The sequence below is a fragment of the Pelobates fuscus genome, chromosome 6 (genome assembly GCF_036172605.1).
Source record: "Pelobates fuscus isolate aPelFus1 chromosome 6, aPelFus1.pri, whole genome shotgun sequence".
Taxonomy (NCBI): Eukaryota; Metazoa; Chordata; class Amphibia; order Anura; family Pelobatidae; genus Pelobates; species Pelobates fuscus.
Genome location: NC_086322.1, coordinates 118,003,677 through 118,024,364, shown reverse-complemented (window position 1 = coordinate 118,024,364; position 20,688 = coordinate 118,003,677). Strand labels below are relative to the sequence as shown.

General features: G+C 39.8%; 1 protein-coding gene across 2 annotated transcripts in view; it reads left to right on the top strand.

Annotated features, from left to right (window-relative positions):
• PALLD (palladin, cytoskeletal associated protein) overlaps nt 1-20,688 on the top strand; it is a 359,849-nt gene that overhangs the window by 247,634 nt on the left and 91,527 nt on the right. The window lies entirely within an intron of this gene.

Here is a 20,688-nt window from a genome sequence, read left to right as displayed (position 1 = left end):
GAACAATCGCGTCTCAAGTTCAACATGTTATTACTTATTAAATAGATTAGATTTAACACAGAAACATAACGCTGCCAGGTGAAGGTTTCATTATTACTTAGGAAAGCTTACAATTATTATTATAATTATCATTGGCATTTATATAGCGCCAACAGATTCAGTAGCGCTTTACAATATTATGAGAGGGGGGATTTAACTATAAATAGGACACTTACAAGAAAACTTACAGGAACAATAGGTTGAAGAGGGCCCTGCTCAAACGAGCTTACATTCTATAATAGGTGGAGTGTAAAAAACAAAAAGACAGGAAAAATACATCAAAATAGGTGGGAGCGAAGCAGAGCTGGGGTAGAGAGTAGAGTTCTGCCCTTTAGGAGAGAGAAAGAGACAGGTATGTGAGGTAGAGGTAACTCTGAGAAGGTAGAAGCTTTCCTAAAGACATGGGTTTTAAAGGACCACTCTAGGCACCCAGACCACTTCAGCTTAATGAAGTGGTCTGGGTGCCAGGTCCAGCTAGGGTTAACCCATTTTTTTTATAAACATAGCAGTTTCGGAGAAACTGCTATGTTTATTAATGGGTTAAGCCTTCCCCCTAATCCTCTAGTGGCTGTCTCATTGACAGCCGCTAGAGGCGCTTGCGTGATTCTCACTGTGAAAATCACAGTGAGAGCACGCAAGCGTCCATAGGAAAGCATTGTAAATGCTTTCCTATGAGACCGGCTGAATGCGCGCGCAGCTCTTGCCGCGCGTGCGCATTCAGCCGACGGGGCGGAGAGGAGGCGGAGAGGAGGAGGAGAGCTCTCCGCCCACCGCTGGAAAAAGGTAAGTTTTACCCCTTTTCCCCTTTCCAGAGCCGGGCGGGAGGGGGACCCTGAGGGTGGGGGGACCCTCAGGGCACTCTAGTGCCAGGAAAACTAGTATGTTTTCCTGGCACTAGAGTGGTCCTTTAACCCCTTAAGGACACATGACGTGTGTGACACGTCATGATTCCCTTTTATTCCAGAAGTTTGGTCCTTAAGGGGTTAAGGGACTTCTTAAACGATTGAACACTAGTGGAGAGTCTGATGGCAGTAGGTAGGCTGTTCCATAATGACATCATTCGGTTATTGAAAGAAGAAAAAATACTAATATAGAAGCTTACATTCCTATTAATTATACTTTATGACATGAATAAACATTGTCTGGTATTTAAATAAATGTACACTCATAAATCTAAGTCAACCATCATATTGCACTATCTGTTTTTCAATGTCCACAGAGAGTGCAGAATTAGACATTGGCAAAAAAAGAATGCTCTTAAAATGCCACCTAAGACCATAGGAAGGTGCTGTGGTACCATGTATTATGACTAGAGTACTGTGTCTTGGAGAAAATACACTATGCAAGAAAATCTCTTTGGATCTACAGCCAGATGTATTCGTGCATTCTGTAAATTTTTACATACTACATATTGCAGTATGTTTCCATTAGTCAGAAAATTTGCTTTAATAAGTAGAACGAGCTAGGTGCCATTTGTGGGGGGTGTAAAACGCTTCTCGGTGTTCACTAAGTTGGTTGCTTTCTTTGCTGACCTGCATTATACACAGACTTATGTTTCCAAAGATCCAAACTCCCTCTAGGCCATATGATTTGTGAAAGGAAAGGTACTCCTTAAATGGGCATAACTGCTTGTGTGATTGGCTGAGGAAAACTAAACGAGGCAGTCAGGATGACCTGCTTGTGTGAGTTTGTGTCTATGGAGAGACGTGAGATTGCAGCTGGAGGGGGGGGAGCTGCGATTCAATCTCCTCAGAATGTTCCAGGGAAACAAAGAACATCTCCAGCAACCAAATAAGGAAGTCTGAGCGTAGATTTTCAGAATACAAGTTATTTTTGGGAAATGTTAAAAAGGCTACACGAGAGTTTACTTGTGTATATGCAGAGTTTTCTTTCCAGGTTTGGGAGTAAACAGAAAAAGAAAAACACACATCTTAAATATCTTTTATCCTGTCTGTCTGCAGACAACATGTTTGTTCTTTTACCGTTAAGCCTTTAAGTCAGATGCCTTGTATCACAAAGCTGTGTGTTTTCCAAACGTTAAAGCCTTAAATTTCACATGCCAGAGTGTAACCTGGCTTTCAAGCTGTTGGAAAGGACTGCATTGATGCTGATTGTTCTTTCTAAATTTAAATCAGGTATTGAATTACTAGACCTCATGTTTGTCATTGGGCGTTTATGAAAAATACATAAGATGTCTATTCAGATGGTCAATATTCACCCATTACACAGAAAATAATCAAAAACATAGCATGCCTTCCAAGTGTCCTTATGTAGAAGGCACAGTTCCTATCTTGGGTCCCTATTTCTGTCTCTCTGTTCTGTTCTAGTGTCCCTCTTTTCTATGAGTCCTGTGTTGCTGGTGAGTCTGAGTTTATAAGAAAGCTCCACAACAATATTACTCACAGTATTGTGTAATTAAACTACAAAACGTGTGTAAATAAGATCCATTATTTTTGATCTAACCCAGTGGTTCCCAAACTTTTTAGGTCCAAGGCACCCTCAATATTTCAATATTTTTCCAAGGCGCCCCAAGTAAAAAAAAATTCTAGGTTATAAGTCATAAGTCATACAGCGCTGCGGCATTTACTGGCGCTATTGTCAAATGTATAGTGTTGGTGTCTGAATATAATTTTAGTGTTTTAATACAGCGGTGTGTTTGTATGTAGTGTTTCCCTTTGATTGCAGGGGTGCATTTGAATGTAATGTTCACTTTTAAATGAGGATGTACATTTGTGTGAAATATTTGTGTTGGAGTGAAGGGGCGTGTTTTTATATCATTTTGGAGTTTGAATGCAGGAGTGTACTTATATGAAATATTTGTGTTAGATTGCAGGAGTGTGTGTTTGTATATTGTGCTGTTGTTTGACTGCTTGGATGTATGCACATACACTACCACATACATACATACATACTTACACAGGTATGCATGCACATTAACACACAGATACATATAAATATACTGACACACAGACACAAATTCATATAGACACCAACACATACACACATATATATATACCCACCGACACATACACACACCGACACATACACACACAAACGCACACTCTGACACATAGATACATGCAACGTGACATACACAAATACTGACACATGCACACACAATCACACAGTTACACACACTGACATGAAAACACACACCTTGACACACCGATGCACACCCTGACATATAGATGCACTATACGTTGGCTGGGTACCTCCGCCCAGGATCGCTTCCTAGCTGGAATCGGGGGAAAACTTCTTCCAAGCAGGTATCATCCCCTCTTCCTATTCCGCTACAGCCCTTCTTCCAGGTAGGTATCCATCTCTGCCTGCAATGTGATTTCTATTGCATTTACAAAGGCACTTACGGCTCTCAGGCTTTGTTCTCTTGATTTATCCTTGATGGATCATGTAGCCAGACAACAGGTACGACAACTCTGTGGCTGGGATTTCTAAAAATCCACTCAGGACACTGTTCCAAATGGAACTAACATACAAAACTTTATTTTTTCTTGGGACCGGCCCAAATACTCCTTACATGTAACTTATCGTGACAATTCAATAAAAATACAAATAATCAAAACATAGCAAAAACATACAGGGAATTATAATAATACAATAACATATCTACAAAGGAGTGGGGAAGTTCATAACCAACACAAAATATCTATCCTGCCTGTAGAATTAGCAATATGCAAATCTACCTGAATACTAGGAATACCTGAATTAGTGTTTTATCACTACATTGTAACAACCACAATCACAATGTGTTTATTTCTTCTCATAGTTATGTTATCTCTCTTAGTTAAAGTTCACCCATCATTCTACTGATGGGAGACACTAATTATAAAAACTGGACACATTCTGATAGATGACACTGCTCCACATTCAGCATAGAAAGAAAATCAGAGATATAGGCCTATTCAAGGGTGTGTGACAATCAGTTATTTTCTGTGTGGCTTTCAGCATCGATATCCTGCCTGCCAGTCTCTTTAAGTAAGGCTTTCAGTTTCCATGTCTCTGTCTAAAGTGAAGGCTGCCAATTTGTGTCCACGTGTCAGTCAGTATCTTTGTGTTAAAAAGTCATTTTATACATCTATACAATACATGACTGTGGTGGCTGTCACTATCTATTTACTAAACTGTGCATTGTAGCGAAGTAAAAAAGCTCATTCGAAAATTGTCTTCAACTAACATATTGTCATACAGGGTTAGTTACTAAAGTAAAAATTCAAAGTGAATTTCAAAATTAAAGTCAAAATAGCCGAACTGGAAAAATTCTCTAAATCAGCTGTACTTTCAGTTTGGCTACTCTGGCCTTAAATTTGAAATTCCCTTTGAATTCTAACTTTAGTGAATAACCCTGGCAGTTTGGCTGTTTTAACCTAATTTTTACTATTCGCATATTCATTTGCTACAATTTAGATTTTACTGAATAACGCCTATGATTATCATATCCCGAGCATTCTGAGCATGATTTCATTCTGAGAGCACTCGGCACATTGCCAGAGCTTGTGATGATGTGCTGGGGTTCCAAGATGATTGCACAGGAAATTAGGACTGTCCCTCAAATCTGGGACTGTTAGGAGGTATGGTGGAGTTTGACTCACAGAATGCTGAGTCAGCCAAGGACATATTTTTTCAATTAGGTCATTTCCCCCCTAGTTTCATTGTAAAATGTATGATGCAATTTATCTATCCCATTAGCATAGGTGTAGCTGTCAGAACTGGTTTATTATAGTGAATGCATATGAGCCAATCTGTAAACCACCTACTGATTTATTTGGGAGGATCTGAAGCTGAGATATAGAACCAATGGATTCTGAAGTTATAAAACTTGATGTATACCAGTTATCTGCCAGAATACACAGCTCCATAAATTACAGTGAGCAAATAATAACGGGTGTGGGTTGTGTTGAAAGAAGGAGGGAATTCTGGCATGCAACACATACAGGAGCCTTCAATATAAAGTATCAGGGCAGTGCGATGTGAGTGCAAACCACCTGTCCCAAGTGTGCTCACTGTGCGCTCTATGCACCCTTATTATCACATGTGCTGCAGAAGGCTAAAGAGAAATACGTATTTACGTGAGGTTTACATTTTATAACCCTTGTGCCAAAAGGATTTATTAAATGTAAAAACGTGCAGACGGGAAATGTACTTTCTGTGCCAACAAATCTATTTTATTCTGCTTTAAGGCCATGATCCGCATACCTTTCATGCAGCAAGTGAACTTACGGTAAACTTTAAATGGTATAGAACGTATTAACCCTATATGTGTCAAAATATCACAGAGTACACCTTTGCCCCCACCCCCCTGGCATTAGGGTTATGGGGTTAGTCATTGAAGTGTGAATAGTCAGGAATCACAGTGAATTTCACATGTTAGGCCAAAATAGCAAAAGTGGAAACAAGGCTGGCTTGGAGATTTTTTTTTTTTAATTTTTTTTGCATTTTTGATCAGTTAGCCTAAAATGTTAAACCCACCTTGAGTTCCAGACATTTAGTAAATAACCATAAACCCTATTTTGCAGATGTGATACTTGTTGGATCTGACAACCTGATGCAGCAGTCAGAAGGAATATTTTGATGTTGTGTCCCTTAAAAAAAAACACAGAAAACTAAAATTGTACTGTTTTTGGAAATATATATTCATTCCAGTGGTGTGCCTTAGAACCACCTATTGCTTCACAGTCTCTATACATTATATATACATTGTTGTGGCAAGCAAAGAACTTGTTTTAAAAAACACAACTTTTGCTTAAGATGCTGTCAACACAATGTGTCAAAAACATTTATACCTCTGAGTTTCAATGCTTTAATCCACAAGGGAGTGATGGAAGCAACCAAAATCTGTACATTTTATAGCCTGTTGCCATGGGACTAATACAGGCCTGGAAATGGCAGGTGGGATTTTGCTATGCGAATGTCCTATAGCAAGACTTGAAACCAATCAGCTACATAGTACAGAGCACCACACACATAGCAGAACCGTAAAATTCTAATCAAAATTCAAATTTAAATCCTAAATTATTGTAAAATATAATAAACCATATATTTCATAAACAACCACACATGAACACTTCTAAAACGAACTATGAAGCCCTAACTTTCTTTTAAGATTTACATATACTTTCCATTACCTTAAAGACAATATATGACTATAAGTCACACAGGCCAGCCCACTAAGGATGGACCATGCATAGAGCATAGTTACAGCACTCTCTGCTCGGTCCTAGTGTCCTAGTGTGAGCACAGTGTCGATTGTGGGCAGGTGCACAAGGTGCACAGTGCCCAGACACTCTGTAGATAGAGGTGCATCGGCAGGGTGTAATCACCCCTCATGATCGACATGGGGCAGCAAAACTGGAAGGCAAAGGTTACAAACTGGTTACAAACATGGCACTGGTAAGTGTTTTCAAAGAGAAATTAACTAAAGTACTGATTAGTCATTTGGGCACAAAGATGACACTGATAAGCTATTTTGGGACAAAGATGTAATTGATGAGCTATTTTGTGACACAAATGGCACTGATAAGTGGTTTGGGGACAAAGATGGCACTGGAATGCTGTGTGGGGACAGATATGGCCCTGACCAGCTGCATGGGGACAGAGATGGCCCTGACCAGCTGCGTGGGGACAGAGATGGCTTTGACCACTTGTGTGGTGACAAACATGTTACTGGGAGGCTGGACAGAAAGATGGTGCTGTCAAGATTTTTGGGGACAAAGTTGATAATGTAGGAATTGGGTGACATGTTGCCTGGTGAAGTGGTGGTATGAGGTGGAGTTGTTTCCATAGAAAATTTGTGTAGTTAAAAACATTATGATGGGGAGGAGTTGCAATATAACCAAACCCACCTGGGGCATGAAAAAATATACATTGACAGAGGTGTCAGTGACTTTAGGATCGGCCCTGTGCGAACTCGTCTTGGAGACAGTTCCCTGGTGTCCTCCAATTTAGGACAACAGTGAACAAACTGCAAAGTTGGACAGGACACTCAAATATTACTTTACCACAGAAATGGGAGAGTTGGGAGACCTGTGAAATCTGAAGTAGTGGAGGTGGGAAGCAGTGCCCAGCTGAACCCAGGTAAGTAGTCAGAACATTCTGAAATCGTTTGACTACTCACAATGGGAGTGGGCAGTAGAGCTCACTGTTGTGCTTATGGTGCGTGGAGTGTTCCTTTAATTAAAACATATTTTTATGTATGGTAATTTCTGTATTTTTTTATTTAAAATAGTTTATTTGCTAAAAAGTGCAACAAAGTGAAAACCGAATGGTAAATTCAGGTCAAAACAACTGAGATGAAAAATTACTCTTGTTTACCTGTATTCCCAGTCTACAGCTAGCATATTCATTGTTTAACACAATCCTATATAAAATGAATAATCACACTGTTTTATATAGGCAGTATGGTTATTTTCCATATAAAATCATTCTCTCTTTATGAATACTGGCAGCGTCTTTGCTGACATACCTATTCAATCTCAATTCTATAATGTGACCGTTTTATTCACATTTTTACAGCTGTCTTTAGAAATGGTTGTGGGATGAGTGTGTTCCTTTAGAATCGTGAAACAAAAACAATGCCTGTCTGGGAATTTGATAGATTGCAAGCCTTGATGTCATAAGTAGAGCTGATTACTCAGCGTCTTCAGTTGGGACGGTCTTTTGAATTGGGAGCTGTGTTCACCCTATTCACAGGATATGTATGCTTGTTTATTTTTTCATTAGAGTCATTGTTTTGTTTTGTTTTCTCTTTTGTTATAAAATAATCTTTTACAGTAAAAAAATAAAACAAAACATTTTTTATCAAGCTCAGGGTGCTTATTAATTCTGGTTGCACAATGCAGAAACGTATGAAATAATAAATTCATTAAAGGATCACTATAATGTCAGAAAACTTGTTTTCCTGACACTATATAATCCTTAGGGTCCTCCCACCCTCAGGGCCCCCTCGGCGCTGGTGAACTCTCCTCCCCCTCCGACGTCAGCTCCCGAGTGGAGCCGAATGCGAATGCGTGGCCAGAGCCGCGTGCGCATTAAAAAAGCCCATAGGAAAGCATTTCTTAATGCTTTCTTATGGACGTTCTGCATGCTCAAAACAGCCACTAGAGGCTGGATTAACCCTGCAATGTAAACATAGCAGTTTCTCTGAAACTGCTATGTTTACAGCTGCAGGGTTAAAACCTGGGGGACCTGATAACCAGACCACTTCATTGAGCTTAAGTGGTCTGGGTGACTATAATTCTCTTTAGTAGAACCAGCAATTTAAACAGTAGTTTGTAGAGATCTGAAAGCCAATTGTGAAAATAATGAGCCAAAGTATCCACATATAACTTTTGAACTAGTGTAGCTTGAATGTTGCAAATTATGTAATTTTATTTTTAATCACTGTTCATGAATAAATCACTGAACTTTAAGCTATATGATGTCACATTAAGAAGACATGGTGAATACATGTACTGTAATCCCCAAGCAGAGGATAATATAAATTCCATACCCAAGTTTACATATATTTGAAAGGTATTCTATGTGTGACCTATTTAATATGTACTTACTTGTAGCTGCACAGTTGACCCAAGAGCTCACAAAAATTGACCTGCATGAAGTTACTTGGTTGCACCTTAACTATCTTGGCCTTGCATGAGGGCATTGCTAGGATAATCTGGAAGAACGTCAGTGTAAAGGGCAATTAATATCACCGTTAATGCTCTGGGCAATGAAAAGGGTGGACTGGTGGGCTTTTGGTATGGCATTGTGCAGTCAGAGAGTATTTAACAATGTACTTTATTGTGACTTTTGCCTGGTATCACCAGAAATGGTAAAACAGATTTTAAAAAAACTGATGATTGGAACAGGACCAATCCAGGGGTTGTTTTGCAGATTTGTACTATTGGCAAGTATCTGACACAATTTTGCGTTCCCTGATTCCTACTTGCCAAAGCTGGTGTGTTATGTTGCCGGGATACCACGAACAGTAATTGGTATGTTGGCTAGTTAGTGACACATTCTGTGAATATATTATCATTGCTTACCAGGTTTACACGCTGATTGGCAAAGTCATAGAACCAGGGCACATTTTGATAACATTTCTCTAGTATCCTGCTACAGGGGGAATAAAAACTAAAAAAACGTGTAACTAATTTAAAACTGTTGGTAATTATGCTTCCATTTCATGCATTCATCCTAAAAATTCCTTGCATTGTCCACAACCATTTCATCACCCTAAGCATTAATGTGTTTTGAGGAATTGATCAAATTCTTCCATATATTTGTTACAGGATGAAGGGCAAACTGTTATAATAGACTCAGTTGATTCATGTCCACCTCTAACACTTTCCGCAGGGGGTCTAAATAGTTTTGTTTTTGTCATAGTAATAGGAGGTAAAGTCGTAAGAGCATGAATGACCAAATATGGTTAAACTACGGCTGTGCCAAGGAAAACAGGAATATAGTTTCCACGCAGGATGCTTATAGGTGATAACATTTACTCTTTCAGTGCCCGGGAAGTGCAACAGATTGTAAATACCATTTCAAAAGGCAGTTCAGAAATGGAAAAGGGTTTCAACTGAGAAAGTGGGTTCCACTGCATTGCGATTGGCTGGGCATTTTCTCTCCCAGCAAGTCATCTATCCAGTGAACTAAAATTAATGCACCAGAAAATGTTGTGATAGACGCATTATTTGGATTTATGAAATGTTTGCTTTTTATTTATGTCATTACTTTTTTTTGTTTTGGTTTTTGCTGTACCGGAAGGTATTTAGCAAGTCTCTAATTTATTAATTAATTTATTTATTTTGTGTGCAGAAGCGTGGTTTTATGGAAATAATAGAGAAGCTCTGTGTAATTTTATTAGCGTTCACTTTCATGGAGAGAATTATTTTATTTGTAATTAATGTAAAACTCTAAGCTTGCAGACCTAATGAAATCCAGTGTACGCATGATAAAAGCATATGCTGTGAACATTAATACTAATCCTTCTATTTGAAACAGAAACGCCAGCAGGTCCCATAGAAAACAGCAAACATTGGTCTCATTGGTTAATAATTGCAGATTTTGTTCTGCATAAAGCACCAATGGATTTAAATTTCATTTTTCAAATACAGTGCCTTTTATTGCTATTCAGAGTTTTTGTCTTACTTAAATGTCACGTCCAGCAGAGCAGTAAGCACAGTTAAAGGGTCACTATAGACACCAGAAAAACTACAGCTTATTGGATTTGATCTAGTGAGTAGAATCATTCCCTTCAGACTTTTTGCTGTAAACACTGTCTTTTTAGAGAAAAGGCAGTGTTTACATTACAGCCTAGGGATAACTTCACTGGCCACGCCGCAGATGGCTGCTAGAGCTGCTTCCTATATCAGTCTTGCCTAGTGTGCATCACAACATATCAGTATCTCCTCCCTCTGCATGCAGACACTGAGCTTTCCGCATAGAGATTCATTGCTTCAATTCATCTCTATGAGGAGATGCTGATTGGCCAGGGCTGTGTTTGATTTGTGCTGGCTCTGCCCCTGATCTGCCTCCTACACAGTCTCAGCCAATCCTATGGGGAAGCATTGTGATTGGCTCAGAACAATACATCTGATGATGTCAGCAGACAGCTTGCTCTTCTGAGGCAGACAGGGGCAGAACCAGCAGCTTCAGGCTTGAATACAAGTAAGATTTTACTATATTTAGGGAGGCAAGAGAGGGCCAGGGGGGCCTAGATGGTGGTTTTAACACTACAGGGTCAGACATATATTTTGTGTTCCTGACCCTATAGTGCTTCTTTAACATGCTAATTGATATTGTCAGCGCTTAGAAGAGAATCCCCTTGAAAAGTAACAATCTCTTTTTTAATTTGTAAGTACATTTTGTTTAATGCCTTAGGGTTTTGCCACATATGGTCACTTTTTTTAATGAAGATTTAAGAACAGGAAGCTATACGATCCAACATTCTGCTATGTTTATGTGAAAAATGTGTACACTATGGTGCTTTATTTTGGGGGCAAATTGAATTTAACCTTTAGTATAGGCACCATAATTATGGCCCATAATTACTTAAAATACAATTATGTGCACCCAGTCAATGCACCTAGACATACCTGTCCTTTTAATCCTGCAATATAAAATAAATGGTGTTTTGTAGATACCACAATGCTTTCATTGCAGGGTTGACACCGCTATAGTGGCTTTCTGCCTGACTTCTGCTAGAGGAGCTTTCACTGAATAACTGAGTCAGGCTCGGTTATTCAATCAAATACTGCTCATAAAGAGCATTTGAGTGGAGCCCCAGATGGATTTACTGCACATGCACATTCGCCTCCCAAGTCCTCCCTATAGGGAAGAATTGGATTGGCTAAGATCATTAGGATTGATGATATCAGCAGAGGATGTAGTGCAGCAGTAGTAAGGCCAGCACACCACTGGATATAAGGTATGTAACATGTTTTTTTTAACCCTAGCAGTGGGGGCCGAACATCTAAATAACATGCTTGTATTCCTAACGATAAAGAGTTCCTTTAATTGTAGGTATATTATCAAGGAACTATCAAAAACCAATTAATAAATAATCAGATATTAATATTTATTAGGACGTTGCTCTAAATTAAGGGAGCTGCATGGTAGTTAGTAGGAGAGTTAAAGGACCACTATAGGCACCCAGACCACTTCAGCTCAATGAAGTGGTCTGGGTGCCAGGTCCCTCTAGTTTAAAGGGACACTCCAGGCACCCAGACCATTTCTGCCCATCGCCAACTCCCACTACCCTTAACCCTGCAAGTGTAATTATTGCAGTTTTTTTATAAACTGCAATAATTACCTTGCAGGGTTAACTCCTCCTCTAGTGCCTGTCTACTAGACAGCCACTAGAGGGCACGTCCTGCTCTTTAGCACAGACAAACCTGTGCTAGAGCGTCGCTAGACGTCCTCACACTGTGTGAGGACCTCCAGCGTAGTTCAATTCCCCATAGGAAAGCATTGAAAAGCATTTTCAATGCTTTCCTATGGGGAGCTCTAATGCGCATGCGCGGCATGTGCATTAGGTTTCCCCGGCCAGTGGGCGTGATCAGTCTCTCCCACCGGCCAACGTAATGACTGGGAGGAGCGGCGGCAAGAAGAAAACAACACCGAGGTCTAAGGTAAGTGACCTGAAGGGGTTTTCACCCCTTCAGCAACCGGGGATTGGGAGGTGGGAGGGAGAGGGGACCTGCAGTGCCAGGAAAACGGATTGTTTTCCTGGCACTGGAGTTTCCCTTTAACCCTGCCTGCTGTAAACATAGCAGTTTCAGAGAAACTGCTATGTTTATAATAGGGTTAATCCAGCCTCTAGTGGCTGTCTTGTTGACAGTCGCTAGAGGCGCTCCCACACTTCTCACTGTGATTTTCACAGTGAGAAGACGCCAGCCTCCATAGGAAAGCATTGAGAATGAGTAAGCATTGAGAAAGCATTGAGAGTGAGTGCGCAGCTCTTGCCAAAGGAGGAGGAGAGTCCTCAGCACCGAGGTAGCCCGGCGCTGGAGAAAGGTAAGTGTTTAACCCCTTCCTCCAACTTCAGCCCGGTGGGAGGGGGGCCATGAGGGTGGGGGCAGCCTTAGAGAACTACAGTGCCAGGAAAACTAGTTTGTTTTCCTGGCACTATAGTGGTCCTTTAATAGAGAACATGCTTTGTTAAACTTCAACCTAAAGCTCAGACCATTTCATTTCCAAATATTTTTAATTTCAAATATTTTACAGACTTTAAAAAAAATTATATTTTGTCAGAACCTTTTTGTTGTTGTTGTTGCTGTTATTAATATGAGTCCCATAAAATACGATCACTCCGTTAGTAAATATATGAAAACAAAAAAATTGGTTTGCATGTCAAGAGGAGCAGGCAACATCTGTTTGGGTTAGGGTCATTGAATTGCAACATATCCTTTTTGCATATTGATAACTGCATCCTAAGGGCTACTATCAGTTCCACGCATTATTTTTCCACGCCAGCATGTCAGCGCATTTATGATGTGCCTGCTCACTGGAATGCATTCGTTCTTCATAATTAATCTACTTAATGCTATCTTAACAGATCTGACATAGATGGCATTTTATTTCACGAAACCATATAAATCTGCACTGCTACATACAAAGTACATTTTTCAGATGGGAATTATTAAAATTCTTTAGGTTTTGAAAAAAAAACAAAAATCAATGTCCATGTGATGAGTAAAACCAGTGGTTCAGCCACACAATTTATTGATATGGAATGCAATACTCCTTACACACATAACAGGCCTCCAAATTCCCATGTACCTATGTATTTTTCTTATCCAGAACTCTTGTGTGTGTCATTACAATTTCATGTAGATGTATGGATGTACGGAACGTAATGTTGTCTGAAATTGTTCTTTCTGGATGCTTTGAGTGTTGCAGTATTTGATGGTTTAATAGTGTGTTTGTATGATGCATCACACATCTAGCTCTAGCTTGCGTGACTAATGGAGAACAGAATATTTTCCAATCATATTACTGTGTCTTACGATATGGTCACAAAGGTCAGTGATGTGCATTTTACATGTTATTGTGTGTCCCAGACAGAAGAGCACTAGACTAATAGACTATTGGAGAACTCAAATTCGGGCAGCCAATTTCTTATTCAGAGATCACCAGTTAAATGTCTATAAAAAGGAAATGGAAAAAAAAATCCCTCACTTTCAAAATACACCTTATTGTGATCACTATTTCTCAAGTTCTCCCCTACTTGAATGTTGGTCAAAAGATGAACATTGTTTGTTATAACCAGATCCAGACAAGCATCCTCTCTAGTTGGTGCTTGCACAAATTGTGACATGAAGGCGTCATTTAAAACATTCAAAAACCTAATTCCCCTTGCTGAGCTACTAGTTCCTCTATCCTAATTTATGTCCAAATAATTAAAATCTCCAATAATTAACATGTTACCCAGATGTGCAGCTTTGCTCTAACAGCTGTTTTTCCTCATCAATATTAACATTAGATGGTTTACAACATATCCCAACCAATAATTAATTTCCCTTCTTTTGCCCCAAGCAGATATCTACCCATAAAGCTTACACAGTTTCCATGTCACATTCCACTTTCTTAATATTTAGCTTGAACTCAGGGTTGAAATACAAGCATAGCCCACCACCTTTTGTGTTTCCTCTATCCTTCCTAAATAATGTGTAACCCTTTAAGTTAACTGTCCAGTCATGTGTCTCATCTCACCATGTATCGCTTAGTGTATGCTATTTCCTCTACTTCCCCCATTTTGTTATTTGGGCTCCTTGCAGTAGTAAGCATACATTTAATATCATCAAACTAAATAAAATGCAAACAGAAAATCTATACTGAAACTAAACTAAGGCTTCTTCATCCACAGCAAGCCTCTCAGGTTAAAGAATAGACAATGGAGGGGATCTGTTTCTCTCGTGTTTAGGTGGTGCCATTTAAACCCTGAACAATGGTTTCTTTGTGGTAGTTTCTATGCATATGTACTCTGCCTTCCTTAAACATTCTCAAACTATTTCCACTCATTTGTCAACTTAAACTGGGCTTATCACAAACATATGTCTCTACTCCTCACCTGCCTCTTTTGCCAGACCGAAGAGACAATTGGAAGGTCCAGTTGTGTTTTCATGCTTGTGTCTGTGAGTCACAGGTTAATGGAAACCTAAACTTTGTCACACTGATAGGAGGAGAAAGTTCAAGAGAAAGAACTCCACCATATGTTGTGTACTATATCTATTATTATTGTTTTATTATTTATATAGCGCCAGCAAATTCCGTAGCGCTGTACAATTGGATGAAGGCCCCATGACTATATCCCACTAAATATATCCCACTAAAGTTGCAAACAAGTAAAAGGGGGCATTCACGTGTCAAATGCTCCCTCTAAAGTGCCCCAGGTTGCTTATCTGTGGTAAATATGTTATTGCAAGGACTGATATTAAAAGGTTTTAGCATAATTAATATGTTTATCTGATCACATGATCAGATACATGATCACACTGACCGTATGGATGAGTCATTGAGGGCCAGACAGTGTATTTAGAAGGGGTTCCTTTGCACAGTAATCTGTCAAAAGACGAACATTAGGCAAAGCCCTGTTTATTTGCCCTGCTCACTGTAATGTCTACATTTACACTTTGTGTACACATCCACATCATTACTGTGATTCAAGTTTAGCACAGCTAACAGAGTCATTCAGTTTATAAATAAACTCCGGTTATAATAATATGTAAGTCAAGTCTTTCATCCGCCCCCACCCCTCTGAGCAGTTGGTCAGCCGAAGTCTGTCTTATCTTGGGATTCTTCTGGCTAAGACATTTTATTTTTAATCCTAACTCTTTGAGGAGGACTACATAACTGGGAAATGATGACAAATTTTATGATGTTATAATGTGGAACAAGTAATCATCTTTTATAGTTTCCCATGAACTTTTGCTTTTCTCATTACCATGGGAGCAAAAGTGCAATATAATTCTACTATCACGTGACATTTCCTTAACACTATATGGGCAATTCTTTATTTAAACTCTGCCGTGTTTATAATGATACCAGGAATACAATCTGGGACTCTACTATTCCCTGTGAACAAAGAGCTGCTTTCTATCCCTGTGTAGTGATAATTAGTGATGTCGCGAACATAACATTTTCAGTTCGCAAACGGCGAATGCGAACTTCCGCAAATGTTCACGAACGGGCAAACCGGGCGAACAGCCATAGACTTCAATAGGCAGGTGAATTTTAAAACTCACAGGGACTCTTTCTGGCCACAATAGTGATGGAAAAGTTGTTTCAAGGGGACTAACACCTGGACTGTGGCATGCCGGAGGGGGATCCATGGCAAAACTCCCATGGAAAATTACATAGTTGATGCAGAGTCTGGTTTTAATCCATAAAGGGCATAAATCACCTAACATTCCTAAATTGTTTGGAATAACGTGCTTTAAAACATCAGGTATGATGTTGTATCGATCAGGTAGTGTAAGGGTTACGCCCGCTTCACAGTGACAGACCAAACTCCCCGTTTAACGCACCGCAAACAACCGCAAACAGTCCATTTGCTCAACCGCAAACTCTCCATTTGCACAAGGTTGGATACAAGCTAGCCATGTCCCGTTCCTTGTCCTCATTGATGTCACTGAAGGTCTCTTCCCCCTACCCACTCATGTACAACACCAAGGGTCCCCGAAAGGTGACAACAAGCCCCCTGTATTTTTTTTTAATTGTACACTACTGTTAAGCCAGATATGAGTTGCACTGGTGTGACACTGTGCCCTGGCAGACCCTAAAACGCAAACGTGTGAAGGAAACTGACTGCTATTATGTCACAGTCAAATTTCTAGTTTGTTTTTTTAATGTACACTACTGTTACACCAGATATGAGTTGCACTGGCGTGACACTGTGCCCTGGCAGGCCCTGAAACGCACACGTGTGAAGGAAACTGACTGCTATTATATTACAGTGAAAAAAGTTTTTGTTTTTTTAAATGCAAGCTATTGTGACACCAGATATGAGTGGTGGCACTGGGCAAGTGGGCACAGTATACGCTGTGAGCCTGACACACACGCTGGCAGGCAGGCAACTGCAATTAGATTACACAGGAAAAAAAAAAAGTAGACTGATGTTCTAGCCCTAAAAAGGGCTTTTTGGGGTGCTGTCCTTACAGCAGAGATCAGATGAGTCCTTCAGGACTGTAGTGGACACTGAATACACTAGCCTAGCTATCGATTTCCCTATTAAATCAGCAGCAGCTACACTGTCCCTCCTCTCACTAAGAATGCAGCTTCGGGGGGGGGGGGCTAGCTGTCATGGAGGAAAGACGCATTTCGTGTGAGCTCCCTCAATATCTCACTTTAAGCAGCTATCAACAAGCGAATTTCACCCATCCATGTCTCGAGTCTTTCATTTAGAAAAGGGGCAGCTTCGGTCTCCTTCAACACTGACACTCCAGTGCATATTATTAAAAGATTGGGCAGATGGAAATCCTCAGTCTACAACTGATATATTCCTCATCCCGAGAAAGAAATGAGGAAAGCTTTTAAAAGTTTGGCTTTGTAAATTTGATGCAATAAGTGTGTTTTTCTTTAATACCGTTTCACCCTCTTTGCATGAACCCGATTTACATATATTACTAATATGTTTCTGAACATATATATTATATTATTCACTCACTCACTCTCTGGGCCGGCCTAAGACATCATGCTGCCTAGGTCCAATGATAAATGACTATGGGGGATAATGTATAATAAACACAGGTTACTGGCTATGGGGGGGATAATGTATAATAAACACAGGTTACTGGCTATGGGAGGGATAATGTATAATAAACACAGGTTACTGGCTATGGGGGGATAATGTATAATAAACACAGGTTACTGGCTATGTGGGGTAATGTATAATAAACACAGGTTACTGGCTATGGGAGGAAATGTATAATAAACACAGGTTACTGGCTATGGGAGGATAATGTATAATAAACACAGGTTACTGGCTATGGGGGGAAATGTATAATAAACACAGGTTACTGGCTATGGGAGGAAATGTATAATAAACACAGGTTACTGGCTATGGGGGATAATGTATAATAAACACAGGTTACTGGCTATGGGGAGGATAATGTATAATAAACACAGGTTACTGGCTATGGGGAGGATAATGTATAATAAACACAGGTTACTGGCTATGGGAGGATAATGTATAATAAACACAGGTTACTGGCTATGGGGGATAATGTATAATAAACACAGGTTACTGGCTATGGGGGATAATGTATAATAAACACAGGTTACTGGCTATGGGGGATAATATATAATGAACACAGGTTACTGGCTATGGGAGGATAATGTATAATAAACACAGGTTACTGGCTATGGGGGATAATATATAATGAACACAGGTTACTGGCTATGGGGGATAATGTATAATAAACACAGGTTACTGGCTATGGGAGGGATAATGTATAATAAACACAAACACAAAAAACACAAACACAAAAAAAAAAAAAGAATGCAGCTTCAGAATTAATCTAAATTGTATGCTGTCTAGGAGGTGGGAGGGTCTGGGAGGGAGCGTCTGCTGCTGATTGGCTGGAATGTGTCTGCTGACTGTGAGGTACAGGGTCAAAGTTTACTCAATGATGACGAATAGGGGGCAGACCGAACATCGCATATGTTTGCCGTCCGTGGCGAACGCGAACAAGCTATGTTCGCCAGCGAACCGTTCGGGACATTACTAGTGATAATGCAATTGGTGGATTGCAGGATAATGGCATTGTGCATACATTAATACAGAGCATATCATTGATCACTATGGACTCCAAAAAACAAACAAACATGTAGAACTCACATTTTCTGTTATAAATTAACCTAACTGGGACTGAAAAGTAAGAAGTTCAAAAACATAGGTTTACTTCAGAAAAACAACTAATATTATAGGGTTTATTGAATAATAATTTGTAATTCTTTAGTAAAAATTCTAAAAGTTTTTATTTGAAAAATACACAAACAGATGACATGACTTTAGGCAGGGGATAAGGAATTAAAACAAAAACAAGCTTATCAGTTGTAGTACATTGGTTTATTTTGATATTTATGAAACTCATTAATAACTCTTGCAAATTTCCAAAGCCACAATTACTACTTCAGTTGACTCGCTTGAAAAAGGCATTTTGGCCAAAACATTGGAGGATCATCTCCTTTTGAGCTTCATAATTCCTTTTTGCTGGGTAAGTGGTTATGGTGCCTGTGGTGTCCCTTTAACTTAATTTTTCAGTGTTTTGGGTTTTTTTTTTTGGTTTTTTTTCTTAAATCGTAGCACACAGAAATCGGTCTATGCATTTTGTTCTAGCAATGAATATATTGTCATAAAGTACAGTAGATATACAGAGAAGGATCACTGCTAGATCTGCATCACATTACCTTCTCCCATAATGTATGTGCTGGATGCATACAAATTTATTGATCAAGTGGAAAAAAAAAATCATACAAATACCATATAATATCCTTCACAGTTAAACAATTTCTAAAGGTATATCATTAATTAGACCTGCTGCCTATTTGTGAAATCAAGATGTGGCACAGGTTGTAGGGGCCCAATGCATGCAATTTTACTGGTTGGTGCTCCAAATTGGTATCTCTGTCCTTCCCTCTCCCCATATGTATAATCTGAATAGGATCTATGAATACTGTACCTGCAAAATAATAATATTCAGGGATATCATTTTTAATATGTAATATGTAACAGTTTCTTGATCCAACGAGATACCTGGCTGACGCTCTGGGGTCAAGAAGGAGTTTTTCCTAGTTTGTTGCAATCACTTCAAATTGGGGTTTTGACTTCTTCTGGATAAACTGCAAAAACAGATGTGAGAATGGCTGATCTTGATGGAGGCAGGTCTCTTTTCAGGCTATGTAACTATGAATATCTTTGTATAATCCACTGGCAAATGTGTTTAGATACATTATGTGTAGCTCATTGTAGTGGTTATGGTGCTGTAAGTCCATCAGTGCTTTCCCACTGTTTACTGGTACCGCAAAGCTCAGCCCCTCTACAGATGCTCAGATAATGCAGGCCTTAAACTTCAATATTATTATTATTATTATTATGATGATATTTATAGAGCGCCGTCAAATTCCGCAGCACTTTGCAATGGGTGGACGAACAGACATGTAGTTGTAACCAGACAAGTTGGACACACAGGAAGAGAGGGGTTGAGGGCCCTGCTCAATTAGCTTACATGCTAGAGGGAGTGGGATAAAATGACACAAAAGGTAAGGATAGTATTAGACTAGTGACAGTTGCAGACGAGGAATCAGTTGGGAGATATTAACAGTTTAATACGCTTTTATGAAGAAGTGGGTTTTTAACGATTTTTTGAAGGAGTGGAGACTGGGTGAGCATCTAACGGAGGAGGGAAGCGAGTTCCACAGGAACGGTGCAGCCCTCGAGAAATCTTGAAGGCGAGCATCAGAGGTGGGAGTACAGACAGAAGATAGACGTAAGTCTTCAGCAGATTGTAAGGGCCTAGACGGGACATACTTTTGTATAAGGGAGGATAGATAGGTGGGAGCAGCATTATGTAGAGATTTGAAAGCAAGAACCAGAATTTTAAATTGAGCTCTATATTTTATAGGAAGCCAATGTAGGGACTGACAGAAGGGTGAGGCATGGGAGATGCGGGCGGACAGGAAGATGAGCCTCGCCGCCGCATTCATTATGGACTGTAACGGCGCAAGTTGGGAGCACGTAAGACCACTGAGAAGCGGATTACAGTAGTCAAGGCGAGAAAGGACAGTGGAATGGGCCAACACCTTAGTCGCATCTGGCGTTAAGTAGGGGCGGATGCGCGCAATGTTTTTGAGATGGAAATGACAGGATTTGGCGATAGATTGAATATGAGGCTTGAAGGAGAGGTCGGAGTCAAAGAGAACACCTAGGCAGCGAGCCTGCGTGGTGGAGCTGATGGTAGCACGCTTGACTTGGAGGGAAACAGACACAGGAGTAACAACACTTGAGGGAGGAAAGACCAGAATTTCAGTTTTGGTCAAGTTTAGTTTAAGGAAGTGGGCAGCCATCCAGTTAGAAACAGCAGAGAGGCAGTCAGAGACACTAGTCAAGAGGGACGGGGATAGTATCCATCTAACCTTGCATGTCAGCAATAA